Genomic DNA, 12,874 nt, shown 5'->3' with positions numbered 1-12,874 from the left:
AGAACCTGAGATTTCAGTAGTATAGCTGCTTTCAAAAGAGCTCCTCTCAAAGTTAATAGGAAGCCAAAATCAGGGTAAAGGTCAAGGGGTGGGCGGGGAGGAGACTGTTTTCAGAATCCTGTTGTGCCTCAAAGCCCTGGACAGGGCTGCAAAAGTCCTGGAGCCCTCAAGCATTCACTGCAAGAAGGGAGAGCCACCCTACAAGGCAAGGCCAGAAGAGCCCCTCCAGCTCTCTGCATCCCCTGTCACAGCTACTACTGGCAGCAGAGTCATTTAAAGTTTCTCTCAGTTCACCCAGGAACCCTTAAGGAAAACCAGATTCAGGTAACGCCAAACAGCAGATTCTGTTTGCCAGTCTGCATGTGGTATTACTTGTATTAATAATAAAAACTTTCGTACATTTCAAATGCAAATATGAACCATGACTGAGGATTAAAATCAACTTCAAAATGGAAACAAAATGAAAGTAATGAACATCAGCCCTACATTAAGAAATGCTCGGGCTTCCCTGGTGGCTCAGTGGTAAAGGGTTCACCTGCCAATGCAGGAGACTCAGGTTCAATCCCTGATCAGGGAAGATCCCACGTGCTGCAGAGCAACTGAGCCTACGTGCCGCAACTACTAAAGCCCAATACCCTAGAGCCTGCACACTGCAACTAGAGAAAAGCCTACACACCAACAAAGACCAGCACAGCCAAAAATAAAGAAGCCCTTCCCTGGTGGGTCAGACAGTAAAGAACCTGCCTATAATGCACAAGACCTGGATTCAATCCCTGGGACAGCAAGGAGAACAAACCAGTCAATCCTAAAAGAAATCAACCCTGAATATTCATTGGAAGGACTGATGCTGAAGCTCCAATACTTTGGTTACCTGATGCCAAGAGCCGACTCATTGGAAAAGACCCTGATGCTGGGAAAGGTTGAGGGCAGGAGAAGAAGGGAGTGAAAGAAGATGAGATGGTTGGATGGCATCATTGACTCAATGGACATGAGTCTGAGCTAACTTCAGGAGATAGTGAAGGACAGGGAAGCCTAGGGTCTGTAGTCCATGGGGTCACAATTCCCCGATCATAAACGACCATGTTGTTGTTGTCTTCGTTGCTAAATTGTGGCTAACTCTTTTGCAACCGCGTGGACCGTAGCCCACCAGTTTCCTCTATGCATGGGATTTCCCAGGCAAGAATACTGGAGTGGGGTTGCCATTTTCCTCTCCAGGGAATCTTCATACCCAGGGATCAAACCCATGCCTCCTGTACTGGCAGGCTTCACTGAGCTATCAGGAAAGCCCATAAATGATAACAACAAAATACCCAAAGTTTTTCATATTTCTAGGTTTAGCTACTAGATCACCTACTCCTGCCCATTTTGCTCAATAATAAAAACAAAAAGTAATCAAAAGGAAACTACATTCCTGGAAAAAACAGCTACCTATTGTTTTTTTTAAAGAAAATTATGTCTAACAGTGTAACTCTAGAAAACAACTAATCACTCTGATTTTCTTAAGAACTGAGCAGTTATTTAAAGCACCAAAAAAAAAAAAAAAATCAGGCTTCATAACATTCACTGTCACAAAGATAGTCAAAAGCACTCCTTGTCAAGAAGCAAGTTGGGGAGGAGGGGTGATGAAAAGATGCTCTAAAGTGTCCCCCCACCACCCTGGAACAAACAGTATTCAGGAAAGTCACCCCATGTTTACTAATACAGGAATCAAAAATAACAGTAAAGACGTATATAGCCCCAGGAACTATATTCAGTATCTTATAATAAGCTATGATGGAAAAGAATCTGCAAAGGAATATACACATACACACATACAGCTGAATCACTTTGCTGTACACGTGAAACTAACACAACAAATCAACTACACATCAATTAAAAATTGTAATAACAGTAAAGAAAACAATAATTTTTTAATTTATTTTAATTGGAGGCTAATTACTCTATGATATTGTGGTGGTTTTTGCCATACATTGATATAAATCAGCCACAGGTGTACATGTGTGTTAAAAAACACTTACATATGTTGGCTGTTGTTTAGTTGCTCAGTTGTTTAGCTATTCTGAAAGGGCTAACTGCTCAACTCATACTCTGTGCCCAACTTGCTTTCTATGACTGGACATCTGTATTTCTCAAATCCAGAGGTACAGTAATACAATAAAGCTAAAACATAAAATATAGAGCATTAATTATGTGGTATCATTATTATGTAAACTATTAAGCCTCTTTTAAATACTCAATTAGTTTTCCATTAATACAGAAATGAGACTGAAATACAGTTAAAACCTCAACTAACCAGAACAGCTAGGGAATGAGTCACAGAATAATCATGCCTCTCAGATACTCAAAGGCTTATTTACAACTTTAGAATGCATAAACTCTTTTGGTTAACTGTTCTGGACCAAACACTTGACTCAGACCAACACTGTGAACATCAGTGACTACACAGTAAGGGGGTATACGAAGACCCACAAAGCTCTGTCCTCATCCAAATGAAATCCAAGACTGTAGCAACCTTTGCTTTACACTTTCCCTGTCATCATATTCTGCTTCCATCCCTCTCCTTCCAATAACCATGTATGTCAGAACTATATCTAAGGAAAAGGTACCTGGTTCTCACAGTTCTGCTGGCACCTACCAAGTTCCTCCAAAGGAGGTAACAAGCCCTCATATACAGGGTTCCAGGACCTATTTTACCTGCTGTGGAAATGTATTTTGTCAAAAGGAAATTCTGATACATGTATTACAACACAGATGACCCTTGAGGACACTACGCTACAATGAAATAAACCACTCACAAGAAGACAGATACTGTAAAATTCCACCTATATGAGATAGCCAGACGGTCAAATTCACAGAGGCAGAAGCAGAACGCTGGTCACCAGGGGCTGCAGGGAGGCAGGAATGGGGAATTATTGTCAATAATACAGACTTTCAGTTTGGGAAGATGAAAAAGTTGCCAAAATGGACAGTGGTGACCACTGCACAACACTGTGAATGTTCTTAATGCCACTTAATTGTACCCATTAAAATGGCAAATTTTATGTTGTGTATATTTTATCACAACTTACAAAATTAAATATTTTTAAATTAATGTAAGTTTGCTTCCTTATTAATTACTGTGTTCTAGAAATGATATAGTCAGTGCATCTGTGTAATCATTGATCACCCCAAGGTTATTTTATAATGATATGAGTAAAAATAAGCCAAAGTGGCTTAAAATTATGATTCCAAAGTAACATACACTATGTTTAACACGGAAAATGCATGTTTTTTCAAGAAACATGAAAAAACATTTTTTTCAAAAACAAGAAAATTCTTGTTTTTTCAAACAAGAAAGAACACTAGCAAAAACTGAGACAAGAAAGCACTAGTCTGGATACCGAATGAACATGAAATTAACATGGAAAATTAGTGATAACTCACAGGTGGCCTTACCACTGAGCAAATATTACATAGCAGCCACATCAAATAAAAACTATTCTGGAAAAATATAGTAATTTGGAATTCAAATCGAAGTACTTGCTGGTTAACACGTTAAACTTAATTTTTCAGCAGGAAAAATTCTTCAGGTATTTTAATGATTACTAAATTTCTCAGTCCTCTCATGTTGTCATTCCAGAAACAATCATCCTGTACTTGTAACTGCTGACAAACCACCCTCCATCTCTCATCTAAGACCCTCTCCAAATGTCATCTCATCCCAGAACTAACTTTCCCAGACCAAGCAGGTAACTGTCAACTGCCCGATCCACCCCAAATCAGTCTAGTAATTAACCTTTCTCCAGATTACGTAAAAAAGTCAGAAAGGAACCTGCATGCAGGACATACACCATGTTAGAAATGCCACCATGCAGTATTTATCCACAGTGCTTGGCTCTGAAGTTACTCAACCATCAAACCATGAAGTCAGCAGGGACCTAATACCTTTAGGATAATATATAGACAACATTTTTTTAATGATGCCCCTGAGCAATGATCTAAAGACAAAGAGAGGCAGTCTTCCCTGGCAGTCTTTGGCTAAGACTCCACTCCCAATGCAGGAGGTCCGGGTTCCATCTCTGGTCAAAGAACTAGATCCCACATGCCACAATTATGAGTACACATGCCCAAACTAAGACTCAGTGCAGCCAAATAAGTAAAAATGAAGATATATATGTATATAAAATATTTTAAAAATACAGAGAGCTGAATAAATTTATAAACATCCTCTTAAGTAAAAGAGACTAGAAAATAATTACAAATCTTTAGGTACCTTTGAGCAACAGGCAAAGGTTTACAATCAAATGTGTTAAAACCTCTACAGGAAAGTCATAATTTTTCTTTTAATAACCTGCCTTCTTATCCTCTCTCCCACCTCTGTAAAGCTTAAAAATGAACTTGTAACAACCTGACCACATCCTTTCTATTTTAAATATTTTCCAATGTTTAATTATTTGCCAATTCCATTTGAAGAAGTATAGAGTCATACCAAAATCCCACTCCCTGAAGTCTAATGGTTCAAAATCTTCCAGGTAACCAAAATCCCCAGAGAGCTTCACCCATTTAACAACTATGTACAAAAAGAAATATTTTTTTCAATTACAAAACATTCTAGTTAGAAAATAAAGTCTATTTACAGAAATAAAAGTACTCTCCCATAAGAAAGTTATACCATTTACTGATTACATGTCTTTTCATTCTCACTTAAATTATTCTGAAGCATTGGGTAACAGTCAAATAATTCCAGAAAGAAAAGTTTTAAGAATTTACAAGAGAGAAAAGCTTTAATAAAAAATATTTAGAATTTACAGTGTCTGCCTTACGTCTTCTGCTTTCTGGATGTATTCCTTTATTTAATGTGAACATGACAGCAAGTCGGGCTTCCCTAGTGGCTCAGACGGTAAAGCGTCTGTCTGCAATGCAGGAGACCTGGGTTCGATCCCTGGGTTGGGAAGATCCCCTGGAGAAGGAAACGGCAGCCCACTCCAGTATTCTTGCCTGGAAAATCCCATGGACCACGGAGCCTGGTAGGTTACAGTCCATGGGGGTCGCAAAGAGTCAGACACGACTGAGCAACTTCACTTCACTGACATGAAGTCATAATAAAAAGGCCAATGAAGTTTGGACAATTCAGCTTTTCTACAGACTTCAGAGAGTCAAAAGACAGCAGCTTCTATATCATCATTCTATAGTAAAGACCAGTCTAGTTACCACTGTGAAAGCAAAAGTACCCTAGAGAAGCAGCAAGATTATAGGCAAGAAAAGCACTTTTAAAGAGAAAAATCAGAGTTTACAGAACAATAAATAGCAAAGACGGAATTCACTTTAATGTTTTCTCATTTTGTACCTCTTTAGTTACATCGCTCAAAAATTTAACAAATTTTAAGTTAAATATCTGATAGTGCAAAAGCCAGGAAATCTAAAAAGAGCCACCAAAAAAAGGGAGGGAGGAAGGAAGAAAGGAGAAAAAAGGGTGGATCAATAATAACTAAGTGATAAATTACTTTCTTTGCTAATGATGCTATGAATCTTAGGGTAGCAAATTCAGCTTAGTTTTTGGCCAACTGTCTGACTCAGTCACAGAAAAACAGAATTATTCAGCAGAATCATCTCACAAAATAAAACCTTTGAACTTCGTGGACTATGCCCTATGCATCCCTACCACAGGACTTAGTTCTCAACTTGCTACAGCCTTGCAGTAAAAAACATAGACCTTCCTGAGAACTAACAAGAATTCAGTTACAACCTCTACCTCCTCTCCTTTAGCAACAGAAATAAGAAAGGGTACAAGAATATACTAAAAGGCATTTGGGAAAGATAAGTAAATTGCTGAAGTTCTTGCTTTAGTGGGAAACATAAAAGGCCCAACTTCCTAGGTCTAACACAAAAAGCAAAAACCAAACAAAAATTAAAAACCACCTGACATAATTTTTAGTTATCTTTTGTTTTTGCTTTCACTGCTAGAGTTTTAATGATCTGACAAACCAGGGGAATATCTTGCATATATAAATCAAGTTAACTGCTGTCATTTAAAAGGTTGTTAAAGCTTTATGCCCACATTCTTTAATTCAATGAACTTTTAAAAAATCAATTTTCATTTAATTTTCTCAGCAAATTCTAGGCTTTAAGGAACTGATTCATCTACTGACACTTAAACCTGACTTGTGGGAAAAGTTCATGATTCATCCTTTAAACCTACTGTCTGCAAATATATCTGCATTCCAAAAACGGGAAGTAGCAGATTGATACAGGGCCCGTGTTCACAAGGACTCCCGGAACCACAGATCCCAACGTGCACAGTACTGCCTCAACTAAAAAGTGACCTTCTGACTAAGAGGTCTCCCAGGTCAGAAATTTTAGTCATTTTAAATAGTATAAAAATGTAAAAATTGTTATAAAAAGCATGAGGATCATGGAGAAAATGACCATGACCCTAACTCCAGTTAACAGATGTGTTGTTTTTCAGTTTACTAATATTACCCCCATTCACCCCAAAAAGGGTTGTGCTGTAAAGCAAAACTCACCAGTGGTGATAGAAGTCAGTACAGTGTCACCCTGGGGGAGGGAAAGTGTTAACTGAAAAGGAGAAATGTAGAAAGAGCCCTTTGGGAAGCTAAAAATGCTCTATATCTTGATCTGAGTGTAGCTACCAGTGCATATACATATGAAAAAGTCACTGAACTCTATGTACATAAATTGAGATCTTATTATAAATTAGGCTTCAATAAATAAATGAATAAATATATAATTTTAAAACATATTAAAATGCATTTGTAACTATCTTTCCAGACAATGTTATATAAAATCATCCAAGATACAACTCTCAAGGTATTTTTTTCTGAATGTATTTTAATAGAGATGCAGGTTGTGAGCACTTCTTTGTAGAACCTTTCAAAGTACAAACCTAAATTTTTTTAATCTTTCTCTTTAGAAAGTCACCAAATTTCAGAACTGAAAGGACGCACAATGATCATCTATTCATCCACTAATTTTGCAAAGAAACAAAAACAAATCTGTAAAGAAACTTACCCAAGATAAGGCAGTAGTCAATGACAAGAGTAGTAACAAAATTGTTTCCTGATCTGGGGCCACTCCCGTTTCCACCAAGCCGTTACTTTTCTGACATTGTAAACAAATCTCAACTCCGAATCTACCTGTGGCCTAGAAAGATTCTACATACCTTAAAATACCAGGCCAACAGGCCCCAAAGTGTACTCAAGAGTACACTCATCTTCCTTCCTCATCTCAAGACAGTCGACAAACGAACAAGTACGTTTTCAGGCATTTTACTTGCGATGCAATCAAGTGTGACATCTTAAAAATGTGGTTCCAGAGAAGAAGGCATTGCAGGGTTTGATAAAATCCATCTTATTACCTTTCCAATCTTTTTGATGGTTTCTTGGTTCTCAGGACTAAGTAGGGCTCACGAAACCTCGCTCGGGGCAGTCCACCCGCATGGCTTTGAGAGACCCGCTGGGAATATCCCCCACTAAATAAAAAGCCTGTCCTTGGCAAGGGTGTCCTACCCCACTGCCGGTGTATAACAAGACGTGCAGGTGACCTGTCCTTTACGGCTCAGTTTTAGACCCCAGTGAGCAGCTGACATTTTGTGAAAAACTTAACATACATCCTTTCCGCGGGAATGTATCTCCGTTCTCACAAGGCGTTTCTGCTCCCCACAAAGCAGGCCTGCCTTCTCAGGACACTCGGCTCGCCTCTCCAGTCTCCTTTTCAGGGTCCAAAACGAGACTTTAAGAACAGAAATCGAAACGGTCACGGACCTCTGGAGCGGCAGGTCCGCCTGGGGTCGGGCAGCGCGTTCCCGGCGAGCCCACGGCCCGCTCGATCGGCGCTGGGGAGGCCCGGCACACTCCGATACGCTGGCCCGAAGCAACCGGTTGCGGCGGCCGCTAGACGCTCAGCCATCGCGCCGCGGCCGCTTCGGCCCAGGGAAGTTCAGATCGCCGCGCGGGCGGCGCGTCCCCGGGTCCTGCTGCGGGTTCGCGCCCCGGGCCCGGAGCGAGCCCGGGGGGCGGGTCCGCGGGGGCTCGGCGGGCGGGAGCGCGGGACGCGCGGGGAGGGGCGCGCCAGGGGCCCAGCGCGCCGGGGAACTTGGGCGCCCGCGGTACCGCCGCCCGGCCACTTTCCTTTCACGCCCTGGGGTTGCCGCGCGCCGCGCGAGCCCGCCCGGGACTGCCGGCCGCCGCCGCCTCAGCGAGGCGCCCAGGCGCGCTCCTACCGCCCGGCCGGCAGCCGCGCGGGGCCGCGCCAGGCCGCGCGCGGCCGCCGCGCTCCCCCCCCCCCGCCACCCCCGCGCCCCGCCCCCGCCCCCAACGTGCCGCCGCCGCCCGTTGGCGCCTCAGCCCGCGCGCCCGCCGCCCTCCGGCTCCCGGTGGATTTTCGTTGGCAAAGTTGCGCGGCCGCCTCGAGGGGGCCGCCGCGCGGTCCACCGCCCCGGCGCTGCCGCCGCCCCTTCAGGCCGCCGCGCGGGAAGGCCCAGCCGGCGGCCCCGCTTTTTTACCTGCCGGGAGTTTTCGCGCGCGCCCTCGCTCAATCGCTTGCTTTTCCCTTCTCGCGCTCGTTTTCTTTCTTTCTTTCCTTCTTTTCGTCCCCCCGCGCGGAAGCTTTTTCCGCTCGCGCCGCCCGCGCTTGCCCGCTCGCGCCCTCCTTCCTGCTGGGCTCCGCGGAGCGGGGCGGCCGGCAGCTCTCCCCGCCCCCCTCCACCCGCGCTCCGGCGGAGGCGGCGGCGGCGGCGGCGCTCCGCGCTCCGACTCATTCCAATATGGCACGGGCGCAGGGCGCATGCGCCCGCGCCCCCCCCCCCCCCCCCATTCCGCGCTCCTCCCGGCAGCCCGCGCCCCTCGCGCGGCGCGCGTGGCGCCCCCCTGCCGGGCCTCTCCGGGCTAGCTCGATCGTCTTCCGGCCCAGCTGGGTCAGTACGGGAGACGAGGCGGCAGCAGACGGGGGTCCTGGGGGACCCGCGGCGGCAGCCGCCCCGGCCCCTCATGCCCCCAGCCCACAACTTACAGCTGACACCTCGAGGCCGTGGCGCAGAGCTAACGGCTGCGTCCCCATCTCCGACGGCGTTGCAGGCTGGCGCGGACTGGCCCCGACGGGAAGGCGCGCCCCAGGGACCCAGCGCCAACCGAGTCCCTGCTCCGACCCACGAGGGAAGAGCCCCTGCGCCTCACCTCGGGTTGAGGACGGAGTCCAGCGAACTTGGTGGCGTCCTGGTATCGTTTTTGGCGTCCGAGGTGAAGCGCGATGCTGTCGTCTGCATGTGACCGCCTCCAGCAAGATGGCATTAGCGGAGGAACGGACAGAGCGACAACTGGATGCTAGATCGGCGCGTGTCGCCGCGGGAGAGGGCTGCGTCCGTCCGCCAGGCCCACGTCGGGGACCTTCCCGTGAGATCTGGAAAGCACCCAAGTGCCCCCTGTCTGCGAAGTCAGACCCTGGGCCCCCGGCGCACCGGGTGTCTCCGGGCTTCCGCAGGAGGCACCCTGTAAATCCTAGTTTTCCTGTCGCTCGGGGGCCCCAGCGAGGGGGCACAAGACGGCTGCCGAATTCCGGCGGGAGAGCAGGGGGCCCCGGGCTGGGACAGAAGTTCGAAGGTGGCTACAAGCCGGCCCCGAAACCCGAGGTGCACACAGGCGATTGTGTTCCCCGAGCTCGCCCCTTCCCCAGCGAGGGCAGGTGCCAGTGAGACACCCGGATCCCCACCTGCTTTGTAGAGTTCCCTGCGGGCCCTGGGAGGAGGTCTCTGACAGGGCTCTGATGATTGCTGTCTTTCAGAAAGGAAGAGGCGCCCCCACAGCAAGAAGGAGGTCTAGGGTGCCGAATGCGGCTCAAGTCACTTCCCAATGACCTCAGCCACTGCGCTGGGAAATATTACCCTACTTCACAGACAATGTTGCTCAAAGTCACACCACTGGCTAGATTTGAATCTAGATTTTTTTTTTTTAATGCCACTGAAGAGACAATATGACAACCAGGAAGAAAAGCAAAAAGAACGAAGTAGTATCCATAATACTACTACAAAATGCAACTTCAAACATGAAACCTTCCACCTATATGCAAGTCTTTACATAGTTGCAACCACACACCCTCTTTTGTGTTTGCTATCATCACTAACATTTTTGTTTTGTTCACATTCATTTTTCATGTGTGCAATTATCGTCATCCATTCACTCTGTCTCCTAATATTGCCTATTTTGGTCCTGATAATTGTTTGCTAATATATCTCTTAGTTCAGCACTTAGACAAACTCCTGGCAGTTGAATAACCAGGTGGAAGGTTAAGGAACAGCAGGATTATCTTAGCCCACAGTGCCACAGAGCTTTCCAAACAGCAGCCCCAACTCATTCTGCACCTGCCAAGAACAAATGTAAAGAGTTCAATACACATTTCTAAGTATTGGATGCCATCTTCTCTCCTCTTTTAGCAGTGTCTACTGGTAGTTCAAGGTTACTTCAGTATTTCTTAGGTGACTTTAAAATGTTTTTCCATGCATTTACTACCTAAATTTCCCTTTCTGTAAATGATCTATTCATACCCATTTGTCTTTTGGGGACTTGAACCTCTTCTAATTTTGAATAAGAAATTTTTATGTTGCAGATGCTACTCCTCTGTCATCAGTGATTCAAATATTTCCCAGTCCATTGTTCTTTTTTGTTTTATTCAATCTGCCATTCTGGTCCTTTTTGATTTTTTTTAAAATTGCTTCAGTGCTGACAAAGTGAGCTTTATTCCATCCATCTGATAGTCTGCATTCTGCTAGTTTTCTAAAATTTTATTTTTAATTCTTTGGTGGTTATCCATGGCAAGTTTATTTTGCTGTGTGGGAGTAAAATATGGATTTTAAGTAACCACCGTCATCACCAGTTCTTCATGCAATCACCACTTATTAAATAATTCTTCCCTTATCCTTTGCTTAGTAAAATCTACTTTCATGCTAGGCTATTGATTTTGGTTGGTCTACTTCTGAATTCTCCATTTCCTTTCATAGACTTTGGTTTAAGGAAATCCCATGTGGAGTTAAATACTGGCTCTTTAAAATAGGTTCTCGCATCTGGCAGGGCTAGAATCCCCCCTCATAGGGTCTTCTTTCATTCAGACTTACCACTTGATATACAGAATGGTATAAATCCATACACATTCTAGGATCATCATACAGGAATTAAGAGTGCTCACTTTGGAGACAGGATCATCCAGCTTCAACACTCACCAGTCCTGTGACCTTGGCAAGTTGCTTATGACTCCCAGGCCTTAGGGTCTTGGTCTATAAAATGGGAATAAAAGTAACGTATGCCTCACAAGCTACATGATGCCTAGCACATAGTGTGTGTGTGTGTGTGTGTGTGTGTGTGTGTGTGTTTAATATAATATGTGTGTGTATAACATATATATTCATATATATACTCAGTAAATATCAGCTGTTGCTGATATTTGCAAAACATTGAGATTTTGCATAGGGTTACATTAAACCTATGAATTCATTTAAACAGATCAAATATTTCATAATATTTCATTTTCCCAACCAGGACATGTGCTATCTTGCCATTTATCCAAATATTTTAAAACTCAGAAGTGAGGTTCCTCATTGACTCCAGCCTCTCTCCGCTGCTCACCTTCATGACCCCTGAGGAACAGGAAGAGCAGAGAGCCACGAGGAACAGCATTTAGGAATCTGACGTGGGACTTCCCTGGTGGTCTGGTAGTTAAGAGTCCACCTGCCAATGCAAGGGACACAAGTTCCATCCTCGGTCTGGGAGAAACACACATGTCACTGGAGCAACTGAGCCCCTGTGCCACAAATCCTGAGTCTTCCGCCACTAGATACAGTCCACAAGCAGCGACAGAGACCCAACACAGCCAAAAATGAATAAATGGAAAAAAAAAAAAAAAAGTCTGGCTTGTGCAGGGCCTTGTGTAGGTGTGGGCATGTGTGAACATACAGGAAATCTTGACTCTTTGCAACATCCCCCAGCATAGGTCGTGGCATTCTCTTAAGGACAAAGAACAAAATGGGAGCTTCCAGATCACTCAGTGAGAGGCAGAGCTAGAACACAAACTAGGTGGGCCAGCTCCTCAACCCCTCTGCTGCTTGGAAATTCGGATGGTAGTTATTCACAGAGTCAGTGCTAGAGGAGCTGGAGGAAACTGACTTCTGATCATGGCACACCACTACTCAAAAGCCTCCCCTGGCTTCCTATTGCACTTTGAAAAAGTCAAAAGACATACTTTGGCCTCTGAAACTGGCTCTGGTCATCCTACAAACTCACCAGGACTACTCACCTGTCTTGCTTGTTGCAGTTCACCTGTACCTTTCCATCCCTAAAGTATGCCAAGGCCCTTCCCACCTCAGGACCCTTGCACACTCTGTTCCCACTGCCTGGGTTACTCTCCATCCCACCCCTCATGCACAGCCCTTCACATGGTTGGTACCATCTCATTGTTCCAGTATTTTTTAAGAAGGCGGTCTCCTTAGAGAAGTCTTCCTTGCCCACTTCACCTAAAAAGGTTCTCTCTCCCCACAATTGGGGGTCAAGTTCAGATTGAGTCACTGCTTATGAGATGTACTATTTTAAATTTTAATTGAGTTTTATTTATTCATTTTTGGCGGTGCCATGTGACTTGCAGGATCCTAGTTCTCCAACCAGCAATTGATCTCAGGTCCCTAGCAGTGGAAGCATGGAGTCCTAACCACTGGACTGCCAGGGAAATTCCCCAATAATACGTCCTATATGGGACCCTTCATCTCTCTGGGCCTCAATTTCCTCATCTCTATAAAAATGCAAATAAAGACACCTATCTTGCTGGCTTCTAAGAATCCAAGACCGTAAGGTTCATAAATACTCTTTGCCAACTAAGCAGAACAGAATTTTGAGAAATA

The 12,874-nt window shown here is 44.8% G+C and overlaps 1 protein-coding gene across 14 annotated transcripts in view; it reads right to left on the bottom strand.

Moving 5' to 3' along the window:
- The window catches only part of SFMBT1 (Scm like with four mbt domains 1), a 121,699-nt gene extending 112,392 nt beyond the window's left edge, over nt 1-9,307 (bottom strand). For 2 of the 14 annotated variants that reach the window (XM_070776503.1, XM_070776511.1), the window contains exons 1-2: nt 8,501-8,639; nt 7,607-7,728 (exon numbers count right to left, since the gene is read on the bottom strand). The gene's annotated coding sequence lies outside the window, so the exon portion shown is untranslated. The other 12 variants (XM_070776513.1, XM_070776501.1, XM_070776502.1 and 9 more) reach the window with 10 other exon arrangements.
- Between the last annotated feature and the right edge of the window lie 3,567 nt (nt 9,308-12,874).

Source organism: Bos indicus, chromosome 22, assembly GCF_029378745.1.
Source record: "Bos indicus isolate NIAB-ARS_2022 breed Sahiwal x Tharparkar chromosome 22, NIAB-ARS_B.indTharparkar_mat_pri_1.0, whole genome shotgun sequence".
Classification (NCBI taxonomy): domain Eukaryota; kingdom Metazoa; phylum Chordata; class Mammalia; order Artiodactyla; family Bovidae; genus Bos; species Bos indicus.
This window is presented reverse-complemented; position numbering and strand designations above follow the sequence as displayed.